Source organism: Peromyscus californicus, unplaced genomic scaffold, assembly GCF_007827085.1.
Source record: "Peromyscus californicus insignis strain IS unplaced genomic scaffold, ASM782708v3 Scaffold_6__1_contigs__length_162567912, whole genome shotgun sequence".
NCBI lineage: Eukaryota > Metazoa > Chordata > Mammalia > Rodentia > Cricetidae > Peromyscus > Peromyscus californicus.
Genome location: NW_026294584.1, coordinates 38,737,182 through 38,755,885, shown reverse-complemented (window position 1 = coordinate 38,755,885; position 18,704 = coordinate 38,737,182). Strand labels below are relative to the sequence as shown.

Sequence of the window (18,704 nt, the reverse complement as noted above, 5' to 3'; positions counted from 1 at the left end):
TCTAATTTACCCAGCATTCTGTATGCTTCCTATACCCTGATAGGCATGTCCTAAACTAGGGTGTCAGAAACTTTTTATAGTGCAGGAAAACCATTAATTCTTTTAGAATTTACTTCAGCTATTTTTACAATTTACTTCAGCTATTTACTTGAGCTAAGTCTGTGAAAACACAGTTTAATGAAATAATGAAAACAATTTATTACATGAAAGTCGAATTTAATAAAGAATTAGAATTACTAAAGAAAATCCAAACTGAAAGAAAACTGGAATAATAAATTTAAGAACTCAAATAAAAATCTCAGAAGTAAGCTTAACCAAAAGATGAAAGGACATGGAAGAGAGTCTCAGGTGTTGAAAACAAGGTAGCAGAAATGGACAACTGAGTCAAAGAAAATGCTTAATCTAAAAAAAAATCCAGGCACAAAAAAAGATCCAGGAAATCTAGGACACTATGAAAAGACCAAATCGAAGGAAGCATAATAGGAATACAGGAAGGAGAAGAAACCCAGATCAAAGGCACAGGAAATATTTTCAACAAAATCATGGAGGAAAATTTCACCAATTTAAATTTCACTAGGTGTTCAGGATCCCAGTGTATCCCCCATCCTTTTTCAGGGTAACCTTTTAAGCACAAACCACATCCTGCATTGACGAACCTCAGTTAGGAAAAGCAGCCAGAAGCAGAAGTACAGAAGCCAAAACGCAAGATTAGTACATTTACAGACTTTCCCAGATCTATGGACGTTGATGAATTAGGTCTTTGTTTTTATTTTGGCAAGTGGTGCTGCCATATTCTGAGTGTTATGGCCTGGATGATTATTTCCATCATGGCATCAGTTGTGCTAACGTCTAGGTGCCCATTACCCTTGCCCAGTGATGTTGTGTATGCACACATATATAAATATAACCTGCTGAGTCTGTTTTTGTTGTTCATATGTGTGTAGTTTCAGGCATAAGCATTTTGTATTAGATAACCAATTAGGGGACTTATCCCTGGGAGAGGCTAATTCTGCTCTTTAAGCAGTCATTGGTTGCCTATAGTTCCTTGTCTAGAGCCCATGAGATTTTCCTTCTTCTGCAATAACATAGATACTGATATTGCCATTGTTCTGGTCTTATTTATGCAGCCATTTCTAGGAGAGACTGCCACACCAGACTTACCAGTACTCTGGCTTTTCTAATCTCTCTGCTTTTCAGTGATATGTCTGAGTCATAGATGCAGGAGCTGTGATGTAGATTTGTTAATGAGGCTGGGCTCCCCACAACCTTTTGATCTCCGTATTGTGTCTAGTTGTGGCTTTCTGTGATAGTCTACATTTCCTGTAAGAGAAGCAAGCATCTTTGATAAAGGGTAATAACTACACTTACCTGTGGGTATAAGGATAAGATTAGTTTATATTTACCTAAAATTACAATGCATATAAGCCAATATATATCCATATTATATACATAAATAACATACTAATCTTAAAGGAAATTGTGCCTCTTCGTCTGACAATGCTTTCCACAAGAACTGTAGACTAACAATAAATACTAAGCACAGGAAAATTCCTTTGGAATGTGTGGCCAGGGTAGTCCAGTTGACTCTCAATACAATATAGACTAATGTTGTTGCCTTTGGCTGCTTCTTAGAAACTGAAGATAAGCTCCTATTGCTGAAGACACCACATAGTGAAGACAAAGGGCTCAGATTATTTGAGCTTAATCTAACCTGAAAGTGGCTTTTCTTCATTCTAGTTTCCATGGTACCATGAAATACTGTGCAGGCTGCCATGGGAAGGAAGCAATTGATAGTCCTACCCAGCTGTGACATTTGTGAACCACCATAGCATGGTAAGATACCTGTAAAGTTGCATTAGTGGTACTCACTTGTCATTGTAACCAACAGCTCCTCTAATTGGACTTAGGGCCTCCTAAATCATGCCTAGTACTAAGAACCTAACCAAATTCATGGTGCTGATAAGATCATGTTTCTTACACAAAAGAATCTGTTTCTGCCACTTTGTTAGACCAATGTATTTCCTAACTACATTCTAAATCTTACCCTCATAGCCATAGTTAATAGAATTAAGATATACCATTGAGAGTTTTAAACAACAGAGTATATGTGAAATAATTACTACCGAATTAACTATTATCCCAGAGGAGATCACTTTAGTTTGCTATACAGTTTTCCAGATTCTTTCCCTGAGAGCATGTTGTAATCTTTTGAAATAGAATTATGTTGCAAATACAGTACTCTAATTTTTCTTTTGTCACCTTCTATGATAGACTTACTTCTCATGTCCATGTTCAGAGAGGAAGAAGCCCATTGCTTATAATTTCCCAACCCAAGTCCCTTTAGTTGGTAATTTTGTGATTATTTTGCTTTGATGCCTGTTGTGGTTTCTCCCAAATATCTTATTTCTTGTTACTTAATTTTGAATTTTTATAAGAACACGTCTGTGGTGATATTGTGTTCCCCAAAATATTGTGCACCCTAATAAACTTATCTGGGGTCAAAGAACAGAACAGCCACTAGATATAGAGGCCAGAAAATGCTGGCACATAGGCCTTTAATCCTAGCATTCTGGAGGCAGAGGTCCATCTGGATCTCTGTGAGTTCAAGGCCACACTGGAAACAGCCAGGCATGGTAACAGGAGCCTTTGATCCCAGGAAGTGATGGCAGAAAGCAGAAAGGTATTTAAGGCGTGAGGACGAGTAACTACAGCTGGTTAGACTTACAGGTTTTTGAGCAGCAGTTCAGCTGAGATCCATTTGGATGAGGACTCAGAGGTTTCCAGTCTGAGGAAACAGAATCAGCTGAGGAACTGGCGAGATGAGGTGGCTGTGGCTTGTTCTGTTTCTCTGATCTTCCAGCGTTCACCCCAATACCTTGCTCCAGGTTTATTTTCATTAATAAGACCTTTTAAGATTCACGCTACACACGTCCTTGTTTCTGTGTTGTTAACCCTATAACTTTGTAGCTAATCATGTTCTTTAATTATTATTATTTTAATCTGTCTTTTGTTTCCCCTACAAATACAGCCAGAGATCCTGACCTGATTTCACCATACCCTCTACCCTGTAGAGTCTACAGGGTTTTAGGTGATGAGTACTTTGGAGAGTTGCCGAAAACAGAACAGAACTGCTGTGGCACGGTTCTCTGGAGATACTTTTCATGCTTTGACAGATTCACAGGGACAGAGAACTAATGGAGGGAAGGACACCTTCTGTGTGCTATTCACTAGGAATTTCAAGCTTGATTAAGACTATGAGGACTCACCCTAAAGACCTAGAATATCATTTTGGGGAAAATAAAGGATATGTTCCCCTGCTGTTGCCTTGGGATCTCTAGATGGTTTATAATCTATCCTCATCCATCAGGAAAATAGGGATTTCAACAGCTAGTCAAATCTAGTTGGAACAATCTGTCTTTTGCCTCTGTGTCCTGGGAACTTAGGAGCACTCGTATATAACATGTCTACACTGAGGTCAGGAAGTTGTTCAGGAATGCTGTGTATTATTTTTCCCTGTAGTATTGTGATTAGAACTCTTAGGAAATTTGAGATGAGTTCAAGTTTCAAAGTGCAGCTCTTCTTACAAAGAGATAAATGTCCCTTCCAGTTAAATGTGCATTTGATGGTTGCAAAGTCTCCACCCTGCATTACCATTACAGAGGTAAGGATAAAGTATCTCAAACTGTCAGCTCTTTAGACAGTCAGAGACTGTACTGCTTTTAGACTGTGGCAGCATTTTAATGAAAGGCTGCTTGTGTTTTGTGCTTGAAATGTGGATCACAAAGTCACACGTGGGGAAAAAGAAGACACAGACTGTGTGTGGAAGTATTTGTATAGAGAACCCTATTCTGTCTTGATTTGTTACACATGCTGTATTGTTGTTTACCTGACAATCACCAGAGAAAGCTGTTTGTATCTTGTGTGGGTTTCTTTTATTTTATCTACTTGTTAACAGTATTTTCAAAATTTTGGCTCATGTATCTGTTGAAAACCTTAACCTCCCTATCATCTAGTGGCAAAGGTATTTCTTTAAATATTGTTGCAGTTTCTACAAGCATCTAAATTTGTAATTTTTTTTTGTTTTAGAAAAGCTTGTCTTTTCTATGAAATCAAATGAATTCCCAGAGGAAAATCAATAGGTTTTACATAGTCTCTATTTTCAGCTGATTTTTAACTTCCATTTAGAAGGCAATTTTAAAACTTAGTATTTTGCTAATGTTAGCTGCTTCATAAGTAATTTTCTGTCCCAAGCTTCTGTGACGATTAATAAAAGTATGCATGTGTAGCTAATACCAGTTTCTTGTAGCACTATAGGGAAGATAAAACTTCGGTTTGGTTTTTTGTGAGGATCTCACACCCCAAGGTTTTCTCACAAGTACTAGGATTGTAGGCATTTACTGCCCTCAAGCTCCTTTGGAGTCAGGTGAAAACAGTTCACAGTAGATAGACACTATTTTTTTAAAGAAAGTCTTAATGTGCTTAACCCTTATTAGATAAGTTTCTACAAAGGTAAATTTGTCCTCAAATGTTGAAATCACTGCTACATATTTCTACACAATGAACAAAGCATAAAGGAGGTTAAGATAAAGAATACAATGTGCAAAATAGGTATTTGAAGGTCAGCTTATAAATTTATATTCAGTTATTACTCACACAGGTTGTACCTGAAAATGACTTGACACAGTTTGGGGGAAAAAACAAGTGGAAGCATGCCTTTAGAAAAGAACAAGAATGAGGCCAGGCATGGTGCCACAGTCCTGGAATCCCAGAACTTGGGAAGTGGGGGCAGGACCAGCAGTTCAGGGGCAGTGTTGGGTACATAACAAGCTCAAGGTGTCTCTGCTACTGGGTCTGAACATTTCAAAAGTAAAGAAAGGAACTCGGGCAAGAAAATATGTACCGTATAAAGAGGACTAGGCAAACTACACAACCAATTCTAAGGAATGCTAATAGGCTTAAACAAAATTTATACATGAAGAGTGCATACGAGGAAATACGAGGAAGTTATATTGCTCTTACTGAATAAAATGTGTGTGTGTATATATATATATGTATATATATATATATCGTATGTATTATTAGGTTATGCAAACTGTATTTTAGTCTCACTAGTGACTATGTAGTTTATGCAAATCTACAAGTAGCAGAATGTATTGTTTTAACGAGAGTAGTTGAAGTGCAGAAACTTAATAAGAATAGTAGAAAGTACTTTTGAAGATGGAACAAGGTCTACATATTTTAAAACCATTACAAGCAGTAGTAAGTTACTATGTCAAAATCATGGGAGTTTTTAAAACTGGAAGAGTTATTCTCTACTGATAGGAATGACCTTGAGGAGACAGGCTCGTTTTTCTCCCTGAGTCTAGATGCTGGCATGCTTTGCATGCCATGCTTCATGTCAGGAATAACATGAGTTTAAATAAATTATTGTCATTTGGACTATGCATTAGAGTTTTTTACCTCCATGAAGATGGTTCTTTGGTTAGAAGGTTAACAGGCTTCACATAGATGACAACTGGGAGTTTGATGGGAGAGGAATTGATCTACAGCAAACTTACTAAGTTCCAAATTCACAAACATTAGGTCTAGCCACCCTCTTTTTTTCTTTGTATTACGTTCAATTCATTAGAAAAATGTTGATGCAGTATTCTTTAATTTTGTACTTACCCTTCCCTTACTACTGTGCTGCTCATGCTAGACTAATGTCTTCTCTTGCCTGGACTGTAAACATAGCCTTTTTCTGGTCTTCCTGCTGCCACAGTTTCCTCACAGGACTCCCTCTGCAGCCAAGATGATTTGTTAAAATGTGAAGCAGATGTTGGTGTTTTCTAGTCTCATATAGTGACACTGTAATGGCCTTTACCAACCAATGTGCTCCTTTTCCCTTTCTGTGCCTCTGGTGTCTTCTATTGTCATGATTCTCTTCTCTTATCCAAACACTGCTCTTTGTTCTTCAGCACACAGATAAACAAAATCTCCACCAAGGATTTGGTAATTAATGTTCTAGGGTTTACTTCCCTGTAGGTGGAAGTTTTCCTGTGTCCCTCCCAGTCCTGCATCTGCTCAGTCCCAAGTAAACATACAGAGGCTTATATTAATTAGAAACTGTATGGCCTATGGCTCAGGCTTCTTGCTAGCTAGATCTTATAACTTAACCCATTCCTATTTATGTGTTGCCATGTGGCCACAGTGTTACCAATCTGCTGGTGTCTTGTTGCCCCTTGGCGGGCTGGCATCTCTCCTGACTCCACCCTTCTCCATCTCAGTCTTCAGTTTGAATGTACCGCCTACCCTTATTCTGCCTCACCATTGGCCAAATCACTTTATTTATCAACCAATGAGAGCAACACATTCACAGCATACAGAAAGACATCCCACAGCACTCCCCAACATCTTTGGTACTGAAGTAACTGTCAGACAATCCTGATGTTATAACATTCACCCTGTCCTTTCACATTTACTCACCTGGCACCTTATTTTTCTCCTTTGCACTTATCCATTGGCTTATTTATCTGTTTATTTTGTTTTCTTTTCCCAACAGAAAATGGGTGCTTTAGAAGCCAGGACTGAGCTCTGTTTATTATTCAGGACCCAGAGTCTAGAAATTGTTGACATGCAATAGGTGGTCTCTAATGTCCCTAATATGAAAGGATCCTATCACATTAGAGAGTCCTGTCCTCAAATCAGAGCACTAGCATGTATTAGCACTGCCAGTGATTTTAAACCAGTAATTAGCTGAAAGCCAGACATTTGCATTCAAATCTGAACCGTATGCCATTGTGATGCAGAGTGAACAAGGAGTCTTTGCAGCTGATGCCCAGTAATTTTTGTTGTTAGTCGTGTTCTCTGGTAAAATACTCAGACTCAATTTTACAAGTTATGTGACTATAGTGCCTACGTCTATTCAGGCTTTTACTGCTTGACTCAGAAAGCATTTGAGTAGAAGCATCTCTCCCTAGAATTTGCAACATAGTGGTACTTAACTCTGGCTTCCTGATACACTTAGCTTTAAGTGGCAGATTCTAAGGTGCTGCCATAAATTTTGGCTCAGGGCTGCATGGATTCAACATGTGGCCGCATGGCTGAAGCAAGCTGGGAGTCTTTTGAAACCTGGAAGTTGAAATAATGCTCACATCAAAGTGTTAGGGAGAGTGGAGGACTAAATGAAACAATGCACTGAAATGCTTAGAATTGAGTACAGAGAACTCTCACAAAGGCTTCAGTGGTGTTACACTTAGTGCTGCTCTCTTAGAAAGACTTCATTTTATTCTACTCTTTATTTTTCTCATGTCTCAACAGCCTTCTAAGCCCTTCTACAGTGGTGACATATGGAAAAAACTGTACAGTCACTTAGTTTGAGGACAATTAGAGCCAGAATATTGTAAACAACGAAATGGAGGAATCACTGAACTAACTGACATTACTTGGATAATTTCCTTTTTATTTCAAACCCTATTTTCTTAATACCTCATTCCTATCATGAAAAAGATAAATACAACAGAAAGACAAACCTCAAATAGCAGAAATCACTATGTGTTTGTTGGGCTGATATTTAACAGAGGGGCTAATTTGACTAAAGTCACCACTGACGAAGGATTTGAGAATGGAGCAGAAGCATTGAGAATGAACACTTTTTCTTTTTGTAATTAAAGGTCAACTGTGGGGAATAAGTGGAATATGAAGTGTCTCCCATCCCCACAAAAAGCTGCTGTTAGTGGCATGATTGCCAGTTGAAGGCCTTTTAGAAAGTTATGGATAAGGAGTCTGGTCAAGCCAATAGATTAATTTATTGCTGGATTTATCACTGAATGGATTACTAGGAGGTGGCAGAAACTGAGTAGTATGACGAGATTGGACAAATCTGTTCTCTGGAATCATGCTCTTGAAAGGTATTTCTTTTCCCCCATTTCTTGGCTTCCTGAACAACAGGACCTAACGTGAGCATTTTCAATCTACCATGCCCTTGTGGCATGATTCCATCTTGCCATGCATCTGAACGTTATATGGACCCATGAGCTGAAAACTGAGACCCTAAGCTAGAATAAATTCTGCCTCCCTTATGTTTGCTTAGGAATCCCATGAGGCTGACCAAAAGCTAGTTAACATGGTGCCTTTCCATTCAAAGAGCAGATTTCATTGAGTTCTTACCTGTGTTCAGAGCTGAGAGAATTCAAGAGATAGCAGTCAGTAAGCCATCAGTGCCTGCAAAAAATAATAGCAGAATGAATCAGGCTGCTGCTGGTAGTGCTGAACTTGTTTATAGGATTTTGGTGTCTTTCATGGTTTGGGACCATCTCTAGTTTTCTGGATATGTAAGTGTCTTAGCTAGGATTTCTATTGCTGTGACAAAACACCATGATCAAAAAGCAAGTGCAGGGAGTGCTTATTGGCTTGCACTTCAACTTTGCTGTTCATCATTGAAGGAAATCAGGGCAGGGTCCTAGAGGCATGAGCCGATGCAGAGGCTCTGGAGGGGAGCTGCTTACTGGCTTGCTTCTGATGGCTTGCTCAACTTGATTTCTTATAGAACCCAGGACCACCAGCCCAGGGATGGCACCACCCACAAGGCGCTGGGTCCTCCTCCATTGATAAATTGAGAAAATGCCTTACAGCTGAATCTCATGGAGGCCATTCCTCAACTGAACCTCCTTCCTCTGTGATGACTCTAGCTTGTGTCAAGTTGACAAATGAAACTAGCCAGTACAGTAAGCTAGTGTAATTTTGTAATAATGTGTTTCTCATTTTAGTGACTGAAAGAATGAGAAATCATCCCACCAGAATTTATTTGTTTTCCTGTTTTGTTTTGTTAGTTTAGTTTAGTTTAGTTTAGTTTAGTTTTGAGACAGAATCTCACTCATAGCCCAAGCTACCCTGGAACTGTGTAGCCCAGGCTGCCCTGAAACTATGTAGTCCAGGCTGCCCTGGAACTATGTAGCCTAGGCTGTCCTGGAACTATGCAACCCAGGCTGCCAGGGAACTGTGTAGCCCAGGCTTTCTTGGCACTGACAGTAGCCTTGCCTTAGCCTTCCAGTGCTAAGACTATAAGCATGAGCTACCACACCTAGTTAAGTGTTTTTCTCAAGCAAGGCTGTATAAATCAGTGTCGTTACGGTAGCACTTTTGATCGTCTTCGCATGTCACTGGGCTCAAGAACACTTGGGAGAACAGTAAAAGAGTGCACTAATTTATGGTATCCCCTTCTTCAGTTAAGAAAGGCATCAGTCAGTGTTCCCAAGGAGCATCCAAAACACAAATGCAGAACTCTACTTTGTCTGTTGTGGTACTAGAGCTGCTGTTACTCGGAATTTGTGCAAAAGCATCTGATGTAACACATAGTCAAGACAGCAGAATGCCATGTCTGAGTCATTGTTTTACTCATATAGAAATTCTGTTAGAATATTTCGCTATACTATGGGAAATGTCCATTTGTAATTGTCATTGGCAAAAACATTGGATTCCACTGAATGTCTGGGTGAATATACCATCAGAAAAGGCCATTGATTATTTTAAGATACCATATAAACAAGCTTTCTATGTTTCTCAGCCTCTCATGAGGCAGAACTCATTTTTTCTCATTTTCATTATGGTAAGTTTAGCTTTTAAGACTATAAGCAAATAGAAGTTCAGGCTAACTCTAAGAAACTTGACAGAAGATTCATGCTGCCTTTTCCTAGCTATGAAACGGGCAATGATTTTAATGGTCAAATTTGTCTGTATCTTTAATAGACACAAATGATATACAGAGAAATTTTCACACTTGAAATAACCAAAGGAATTCTAACTTCTGCTGGCAATAGGCCGTTGAAGACTCATAATTAATTGATGTGTGTCATTGACTTCCCTTCAGTGATTTTGGATTGGATGGGAAATAATCTAAATGATACATATTTTCTGTAATACTCAGTATTTTTCTATTTCATTCACTTTGAGGAAATGTGATTTGTTTGGACCTGTTTATTCTTCTGTCAAATTCTTTTGAAATTTCTTTTCAAAAGGAAAAGGAGAAGAGCTTATGAATGCTAAAGAAATGGCCCATGTGTATTGACAAAGATGTGCTGTAGACTTCCCCAGGATTCAGGGAGACTGTCAGAATGTTGGTTTTGTTGTGCAACCACCGTCCCTATCTTTATAACGAGCAACAACTTTTGATCTGGAATAAATAAGGCTATCAGAGTGAAGCTCTGTAAGATGAATATCATAATGCTAAAAAAGAACCAAATGTCCCCACATACTTTTCTTTTCTTATAGACAAAAAACCATTAAGCTAAAATCCAAAGAAGGGCTTGTCATCACACACCTGCACTCCTAGTACTATGAGGCAGAGACAGAAGCATCAAGGGTTCGAAGCCAGTCCTGGCTCTGTAGCTTAGTTGAAGTCAATCTAAGCTAAGTGAGTCCCTATCTCAAAAAAGAAAAAGAAAAAGAAATTAAAAGCCAGAGAATTTGGGTGAATTTAGGACCCTTTGATCCCACAGTTTGTACTTTCAGGAAAGTTGTATAAAACAGTCCATTTTAACTGTTAGCCACATGGTTTAGGACAGGCTTGCTGAACCAGGCAAGGGTCTGATACATCCATCGCTACACACCTGCTGCTTCCAATGTAGTCACTTCCAGCTTCTGCACTGTAAAAAGCATGCTCCCAGGCCTGTTGACCAACATCACCACAGAGATTGAAGGACAACTCTAATCTATTCTCGAATAGAGGTTTTTGAAGTATGACCTGATGATTCTCTGGATTTCCTCAATGTCTGTTGTTATGTCCCCCTTTTCATTTCTGATTTTGTTGATTTGGATGCTCTCTCTCTGTCTTTTGGTTAGTTTGGATAAGGGCTTGTCTATCTTGTTGATTTTCTCAAAGAACCAACTCTTTGTTTCATTAATTTTTTGTATTGTTCTCTTTGTTTCTATTTTATTGATTTCAGCTCTCACTTTGATAATTTCCTGGCGTCTATTTTTCCTGGGAGACTGTGCTTCTTCTTGTTCTAGAGCTTTCAGGTATGCTGTTAAGTCTCTAGTGTGAGATTTCTCCAACTTATTTATGTGGGCATTTAGTGCTATGAATTTCCCTCTTAGTACTGCTTTCATAGTGTCCCATAAATTTGGATATGTGGTGTCTTCATTTTCATTGATCTCTAGGAAGTCTTTAATTTCTTTCTTTATTTCTTCCTTAACCCATTGGTGATTCAGTTGGGTATTATTCAGTTTCCATGAGATTGCAGGTTTTCTGTAGTTTTTGTTGTTGTTGAAATCCAACTTTAGACCATGGTGGTCTGATAGAACACAGGAGGTTATTCCAATTGTTTTGTATCTGTTTAGATTTGTTTTGTGGCCAAGTATGTGGTCAATTTTAGAGAAGGTTCCATGGGGTGCTGAGAAGAAGGTATATTCTTTTTTGTTAGGATGGAATGTTCTGTAGATATCGATTAAGTCCATTTGAGTCATGACATCAGTTAAGTCCTTTATTTCTCTGTTAAGTTTCAATTTGGGAGATCTGTCCAGTGGTGAAAGTGGGGTGTTGAGGTCTCCCACTATTAATGTGTGGGGTTTTATATGTGATTTAAGCTTTAGTAATGTTTCTTTTACATATGTGGGTGCCCTTGTGTTTGGGGCATAAATATTCAGAATTGAGACTTCATCTTGGTGGATCTTTCCTGTGATGAGTATGTAATGCCCTTCTTGATCTCTTTTGATTGATTTTAGTTTGAAGTCTATTTTGCTGGATATCAGGATGGCTACACCCGCTTGTTTTTTAAGACCGTTTGATTGGAAAGTCTTTTCCCAGCCTTTTATTTTTAGGTAGTGTCTATCTTTGAATTTGAGATGTGTTTCTTGTATGCAGCAGAAAGATGGGTCCTGCTTTCGTATCCATTCTGTAAGCCTATGTCTTTTTATAGGTGAATTAAGTCCATTGATATTGAGGGAAATTAATGACCAGTGATTGTTCATTCCTGTTATTTTTTGGTGGTGATGTGTGTGTACTTCTCTTCGTTGGGGTTTACTGCTGTGGCTTTATCTGTTGCCTGTGTTTTCGAGGGTGTATCTGACTTCCTTAGGTTGGAATTTTCCTTCTAGTGCTTTCTGTAGGGCTGGGTTTGTGGATAAGTATTGTTTAAATCTGGCTTTGTCATGGAATGTCTTGTTCACTCCATCTATGGTGATTGAAAGTTTTGCTGGGTATATTAGTCTAGGTTGACATCCATGGTCTCTTAGTGTCTGCATTACATCTGTCCAGGTTCTTCTGGCTTTCAAAGTCTCCATTGAGAAATCGGGTGTTATTCTGATGGGTTTGCCTTTATATGTCACTTGGCCTTTTTCCTTTGCTGCTCTTAATATTCTTTCTTTATTCTGTACGTTTAGCTGTTTAACTATTATGTGGCGAGGGGACTTTTTTTTGGGGGTCTAGTCTGTTTGGTGTTCTATAAGCTTCTTGTATCTTCATAGGCATTTCCTTCTTTAAGTTGGGAAAGTTTTCTTCTATGATCTTGTTGAATATATTTTCTGTGCCCTTGAGTTGGTATTCTTCTCCTTCTTCGACCCCTATTATTCTTAGGTTTGGTCTTTTCATGGTGTCCCAAATTTCTTGGACATTTTGGTTCATGACTTTGTTGGCTTTAGTGTTTTCTTTGACTGATGAATGTATTTCTTCTACTGTATCTTCAACGCTAGAGATCCTCTCTTCCATCTCTTGCATTCTGTTGATTATACTTGCATCTGAAGTTCCCAATCGTTTTCTCAGATTTTCTATTTCCAGCATTCCCTCTGTTTGTGTCTTCTTCATTTTTTCTATTTCCCTTTTCAGGTCTTGGACTGTTTCCTGCATTTGTTTCATTGATTTTTCTTGATTTTCTCTCAGTATTTTATTGTTTTCTTCCAGGACTTTATTGATTTCTTCTAATTTGTTTGCCCTTTCCTCTAGTTGTTTACAGCGTTCTTCACATTTTTTTGTCTTTTCCTCTACACAAGCCTCTAGCTTCTTCATGATGTCATTCATAAGGCTGTTTTCTTCTGCTTCTTCCAATTTCTGATGTTCAGGTCTAGGTGTTGGAGGAGGGCTAGGGCCTGGTGATGCTGTATTGCTATTCATTTTGTTGTATATGTTTCTGCCTTGACGTCTGCCCATCTCCTTGTGGTTTGTTCTTGGCCTTATCCGCACACTTGGTTCAGACAGACCAGTGTTCCAAAAGGGAAGTCAGTGTTCCAAAAGGGAAGTCCGGAGCAAGATGGGAGCTGGGGGCCGGCCTCTAAGTCTCAGGAAGAGGCTTGGGGCTCAGGCGGATGGGCGTGGGGGCAGGGCGTGGAGACTGCAGGGTCTGCCAGGGGTCTTGGAGAAGGGGATCCTTCCCGGTGGGGCTAGCAGGGAACCTGCCCGGTGGCCAGAACCTGGGGCCAAGTTGGGGAGGTCTTCCCTGGAGTGGCTGGTGCCCAGGGATGGGGTCTGGGGCAAGGAAGCCTAATCTATTCTCAAAGTGAAGCGGGCAGCTCTTTTCAGTATAGTCCAGACTAAAGTTTGCTCATTCAGTTTCAGAGTTGAAATGATTGACAGGCTCCCAGTGACCTGGCTGCAGAGCCTCCTGGAGCCTACCACCTGCTATTTCCTCTGCAGGCCTGCTGTTCCTTTTATTCCAGTAACCTGATACCAAATACCTTCCTTGAGGCTTCTTCTGATTTGTTTTCCTTAAGCCAAAAACTCTCTTCCAATAACTCCCCCAATGGCTTCCTCACTGCTGAGTGTGTGTTTCCATGGCTCTCCCACTGAGCTAAGTCCCTACCCTTATTTCTCTCATGCTCTGCATTCTTAATCTGTTTGATCTTTTCCATAGAACTGTTCACTACCAACATTGACTTACGTATTTATATTTTCTGTGTCCTGTTTTCACTAGAATTTCAATGAACTAAAGACAGGGAATTTTGTCTGTCTTCATTGTTGCCCTGAGGAGGAGTTTTGTCAGCACATGGAAGTTGCTCAGCGATGACATGTTTCGTAAAAACAGGCCTCAGCCCACCAGGAGGGCAGTTCTGCTACCATTGATATGGGTTAAATTCCGTTAACCTCCCTCCACCCCCAAAGAAGTTATGAAATCTGAGCAATGTAGTGAAGATCCTGAAGAATGCTTCAAAACAGAATGCCAGCCCAGGTGTCGAGACACTGCGCTCTTCTTCCCTTTTCACCCTAGTTTGAACAGTCACAAGGTGGCAAGACTAAAGTGCAAAGCTGCGGTAGTTTTTGAGTTGAAAAGCCAAGGGGCAGAAGTAAGGGATGTCTACATGGCTCAGAATTTACCCTCAGTAGGAAAGAATTACAGAGATGGAGGATCACAGAGTAAATATCAGCTTTCTGCAAAACCCTGGAGAGCCCAAGCCTTTCAGTTGAATGCAAGAGCTTATATATTTGAGGGGCTCAGTGGAGATTTTGGCTACTGCCTGTGTTAGAGAAGACCCGTATTTGGAGTATGAACTGTAACAAGTCAGGATGCTTGATGAATATCTTCTTCTGTGGGAAATGGGTGAAGTCTTGAGTGAATATTCATTAATGACATAACATTAGCCATGTCAAGGACCCCAATGCCTCAGACCCCTAGAAAGAGCAAAACCTTCCCCAGGTCAGGCTCAGAGGAATAGCAAGGCCTTTAACTGATCCAAATACTAATGTTGACAAACTGTTGATCTTTATCTAAAACCAGTGTGTACAGAAACTATTGACCACAGATTCCTCCTCCCAGATTACTGCGACCTGATGCAGTTCCTGTACCAAGATTCCCTACCCCACTGCTTTCTTCTCCTGGTTCCTGCTATATATAATAAATGTACTGAGTTTATGGGTTGTTGTTGGTGTATCTCCATCAGAACACACCGTCTACCTGATCCAGGCTTTTCTACATGTGTGTCTGTTATTTTTTCACTCCCTATTAACTCAATTAAATCAGTCCCTAAGCCATTCTCATGGTAATTTTCCACTTAAATATTATTACCTTATATTAAAGACTATATCACAGTGTTTAATTTCTGAGATTTTTCTTAATTAATAAACAATCTAAAAATACCCATGTTTTAACAATGTATAAAAAGCAAAACCACAAATTAAAGAAGAGCAATTAATAATTTGATAATCATCTAGGGAAACATCAATAATACTAAGAGAACAATAACAGAATCCAACACCTCCCCAAAAGTGTGTTCTACCATTTGTAAACAATAATAATTTTTAAATATACAGAATAAAGCTATGACCCTTGGGTCAAGAAAAGAAGCAGTGCAGTTGAAACAAATCAACAAATTCAAAGATGAATAGATTTTCAAACCACTATTATAATTCTGTTTAAGGACCAAAAATGGGCATATTGAAAAACATGTAGAGAATATTAGCATAAAATGTAAACTTTAAATTAGTAAATAGTGTACATTCTTTTTTAAATTTATATATTTTACATCCCAACTGCGGTTTCCCTTACCCCCTCTCTTCCCAGTCCCTCCCCCACTTCTGCTCTGCCCCCACCCAGTCCTCTCCTCCTTTCTATCAGAAAAGGGCAGATCAACAAAACATGGCATAGCAAATTGCACTAAGACTAAGCACCTCCCATTATATTAGAGGTTGGGCAAGGCAAGGCAATAAGAGGAATGGGGTCTTAAAAGCCAGCAAAAGAGTCAGAGACAGCCTCTCTTCCCACTGTTAGGATTCCCACAAGAAGACCAAGCTATCCAACTGTCAGATATATGCAGAGGGCCGGTCAGTCCCATGCAGATTCACTGGTTGTTGGGTTAGTCTCTGTGAGCTCCTATGAACCCAGATTGGTTGATTCTGTGAGTTTTCTTGTGATGTTCTTGACCCCTCTGGCTCCTATAACCCTTCCTTCTTCTCTTCAGCAGGATTCCCTGAGCTCAGCCTAATGTTTGGCTCTGGATCTCTGCATCTGTTTCTATCAGTTGCTGGATGAAACTTCTCTAATGACAGTTGAGCTAGGTACTAGTCTATGAATAAAACAGAATATCATTAAGAATCATTACACTGACTTTATTTTATTTTTGCCAGCAGTGTTTGTTTCTATCCTAGGACTCTGAGCCATTCAGACTCTAAGTCCTGGTGATCCAGGCAGTGTCAGGGATGGGCTTACTCTTGTGGAATGGGTCTGACACTGGACCAGTCATTGATTGGCTACTCCTACAATCTCTGTGCCACCCTTACCCCAGCACATCCCATAGGGAGGACAGACTGTAGGTCAAAGGTTATGTGCCTGAGTTGTTATCCTGATCCCTTCACTGGAAGTCTTCTGTGGTCACAGGTCAGTTCAGGTTATATATCCACTGTTGTTAGGAGTCTTCACTGAGATCATTCTTATAGATGGCCGGGAGTTTTCCTTGCACCAGGGTTCTACCTGACCCCCAAATGCCTCCCATTTTCTAGTCATTTTCAGTATTCTCCCCCTTCATCCACTGCCTAACATGCTTCTCCATGTTCCCATTCCCATCTGCCCCAAGTCTACCTACAAAATCTCTTCTATTTCCAGAGTATCCCCTCCTTTAGCCTCTCTGGGTCTGTGGATTATAGAATGGTTATTCTTTACTTTACTGCTAATATCCACTTATAATTGAGTACATACCATGTTTGTCTTTCTGGATCTCACTCACTCAGGATGATTTTTTTTTTCAGTTCCATCCATCCATTTGCCTTCGAATTTCATGACATCATTATTTTTAAAAGCTGAGTAATACTCCATTGTGTAAATGCACCACATTTCCTTTATTATACATTCTTTGGTTGAGGGAAATGTAGGTTGCTTCTAGGTTCTGGCTATTATGAATAAAGCTGCTATGAATATAGTTGAGCAAGTATCCTTGTGAAATGATTGGGCATCTTTGGGTATATGCCCAAGAGTGGTATAGCTGGGTCTTGGGGTGGATTGATTCCCAATTTTCGAAGAAACCACCATATTGATTTCCAAAGTGACTGTACGACACTCCCACCAGCAATGAAGGAGTGTTCCCTTTGTTCCATATCCTCTCCAGCATGAGATGTCACTTGTATTTTTGATCTTAACCAGTTTGACAGGTGTAAGATGGAATCTTAGATCATTTTGATTTGCGTTTCCCTGATGGCTAAGGATGTTGACATTTCTTTAGGTGTTTCTCAGCCATTTGAGATTCTTCTGTTGAGAATTCTCCATTTAGATCTGAGCCCCATTTTTTAATTGGATTATATGGTTTTTTTGTGTCTAGTTTCTTGAGTTCTTTATATATTTTGGAGATCAGCTCTCTGTCAGGTGTGGGGTTGGTGAAGATCTTTTCCTATTCTGTAGGCTGCTGTTTTGTCCTATTGGCAATGTCCTTTGCCTTTCAGAAGCTTTCAGTTTAATGAGGTATCATTTGTTGTCAATCTTAGTGCCTGTGCTATTGGTGTTCCACTCAGGAAGTTGTCTCCTGTATCATTACATTCAAGGATATTCCCCACTTTCTCTTCTATCAGGTTCAGTGTATCTGGATTTATGTTGAAGTCTCTGATCCACTTGGACTTAAGTTTTGTGCAGGGTAATAGATAAGAATCTATCATTTGCATTCCTCTACATGGGGACATCCAGTTATATCAACACCACTTGTTGAAGATGCTTTCTTTTTTCCTTTGTAAAATTTGGCTTCTTTGTCAAAAATAGGGTGTCCACAGGTGTGTGGATTTATGTCTGGGTCTTCAGTTCCATTCCATTGATCCACCTGTCTGTTTTTATGCCAATACCATGTGATTTTTATTACAATAGCTCTGTAGTAGAGCTTGAAATCAGGAATGGTGATACCAGAAGTTTTTTTTATTGTACAGGATTGTTTTAGCAATCCTGGGGTTTTGTTTTTCCATATGAAGTTGAGTGTTGCTCTTTTTAAGTCTGTAAGGAATTGTGTTGATATTTTCATAGGGATTGCATTGAACTTGTAGATTGCTTTCAGTAAGATGGCCATTTTTACTGTGTTAATCCTACAAGTCCATGAGCATGGGAGATATTTCCATTTTCTGATATCTTCTCTAATTTCTTTCTTCAAAGACTTGAAGTTCTTGTCATGTAGATCTTTCACTTGCTTGGTTAGAGTTACATTAAGATGTTTCATATTACTTGTGAGTATTGTGAAGGATGTTGTTTCCCTGATTTCTTTCTCTGCCTGCTTATTGTTTGTATATAGGAGGGCTACTGATTTTTTTTGGTTAACCTTGTATGCAGCCACTTCACTAAAGGTGTTTATCAGCTGTAGGAGTGAGATCCCTGGTAGAATTTTGAGGGTTGCTTATATATTCTAGCATATCACCTGCAAATAATGATACTTGACTTCCTCCTTTCCAATTTGTATCCCCTTGATTTCCTTTAGTTGTCTTATTGCTTTAGCTAGAACTTCAAGTACTATATTGAATAGATATGGAGAGAGTGGACAACCCTGTCTTGTTCCTGATTTTAGTGGAATTCATTTGTGTTTCTCTCCATTTAACTTGATGTTGGCTATTAACTTGCTGTATATTCAGTATGTCTCTTGTATCCCTGATCTCTCCAAGACTTTTATCATGAAGTGGTGTTGTTGGATTTTTGTCAAAGACTTTTACAGCATCTAATGAGATGATCGTGTGTTTTTTTTTAGTTTGTTTATATGAGAAATTTCTGTATGTCAAATCATCCCTGCATCTCTGAGATGAAGCCTACTTGATCATAGTGGATGATCTTTTTTATTTGTTCTTG

General features: G+C 39.3%; 1 long non-coding RNA gene across 1 annotated transcript in view; it reads left to right on the top strand.

The window, feature by feature from the left end:
- The first annotated feature begins 1,682 nt into the window (after positions 1 to 1,682).
- The window catches only part of LOC128099315 (uncharacterized), a 45,574-nt gene continuing 28,552 nt past the window's right edge, over positions 1,683 to 18,704 (top strand). Inside the window, exon 1 of the long non-coding RNA XR_008214496.1 lies at positions 1,683 to 10,995. This is a non-coding gene — a long non-coding RNA (uncharacterized LOC128099315). The remainder of the gene's footprint in view (positions 10,996 to 18,704) is intronic.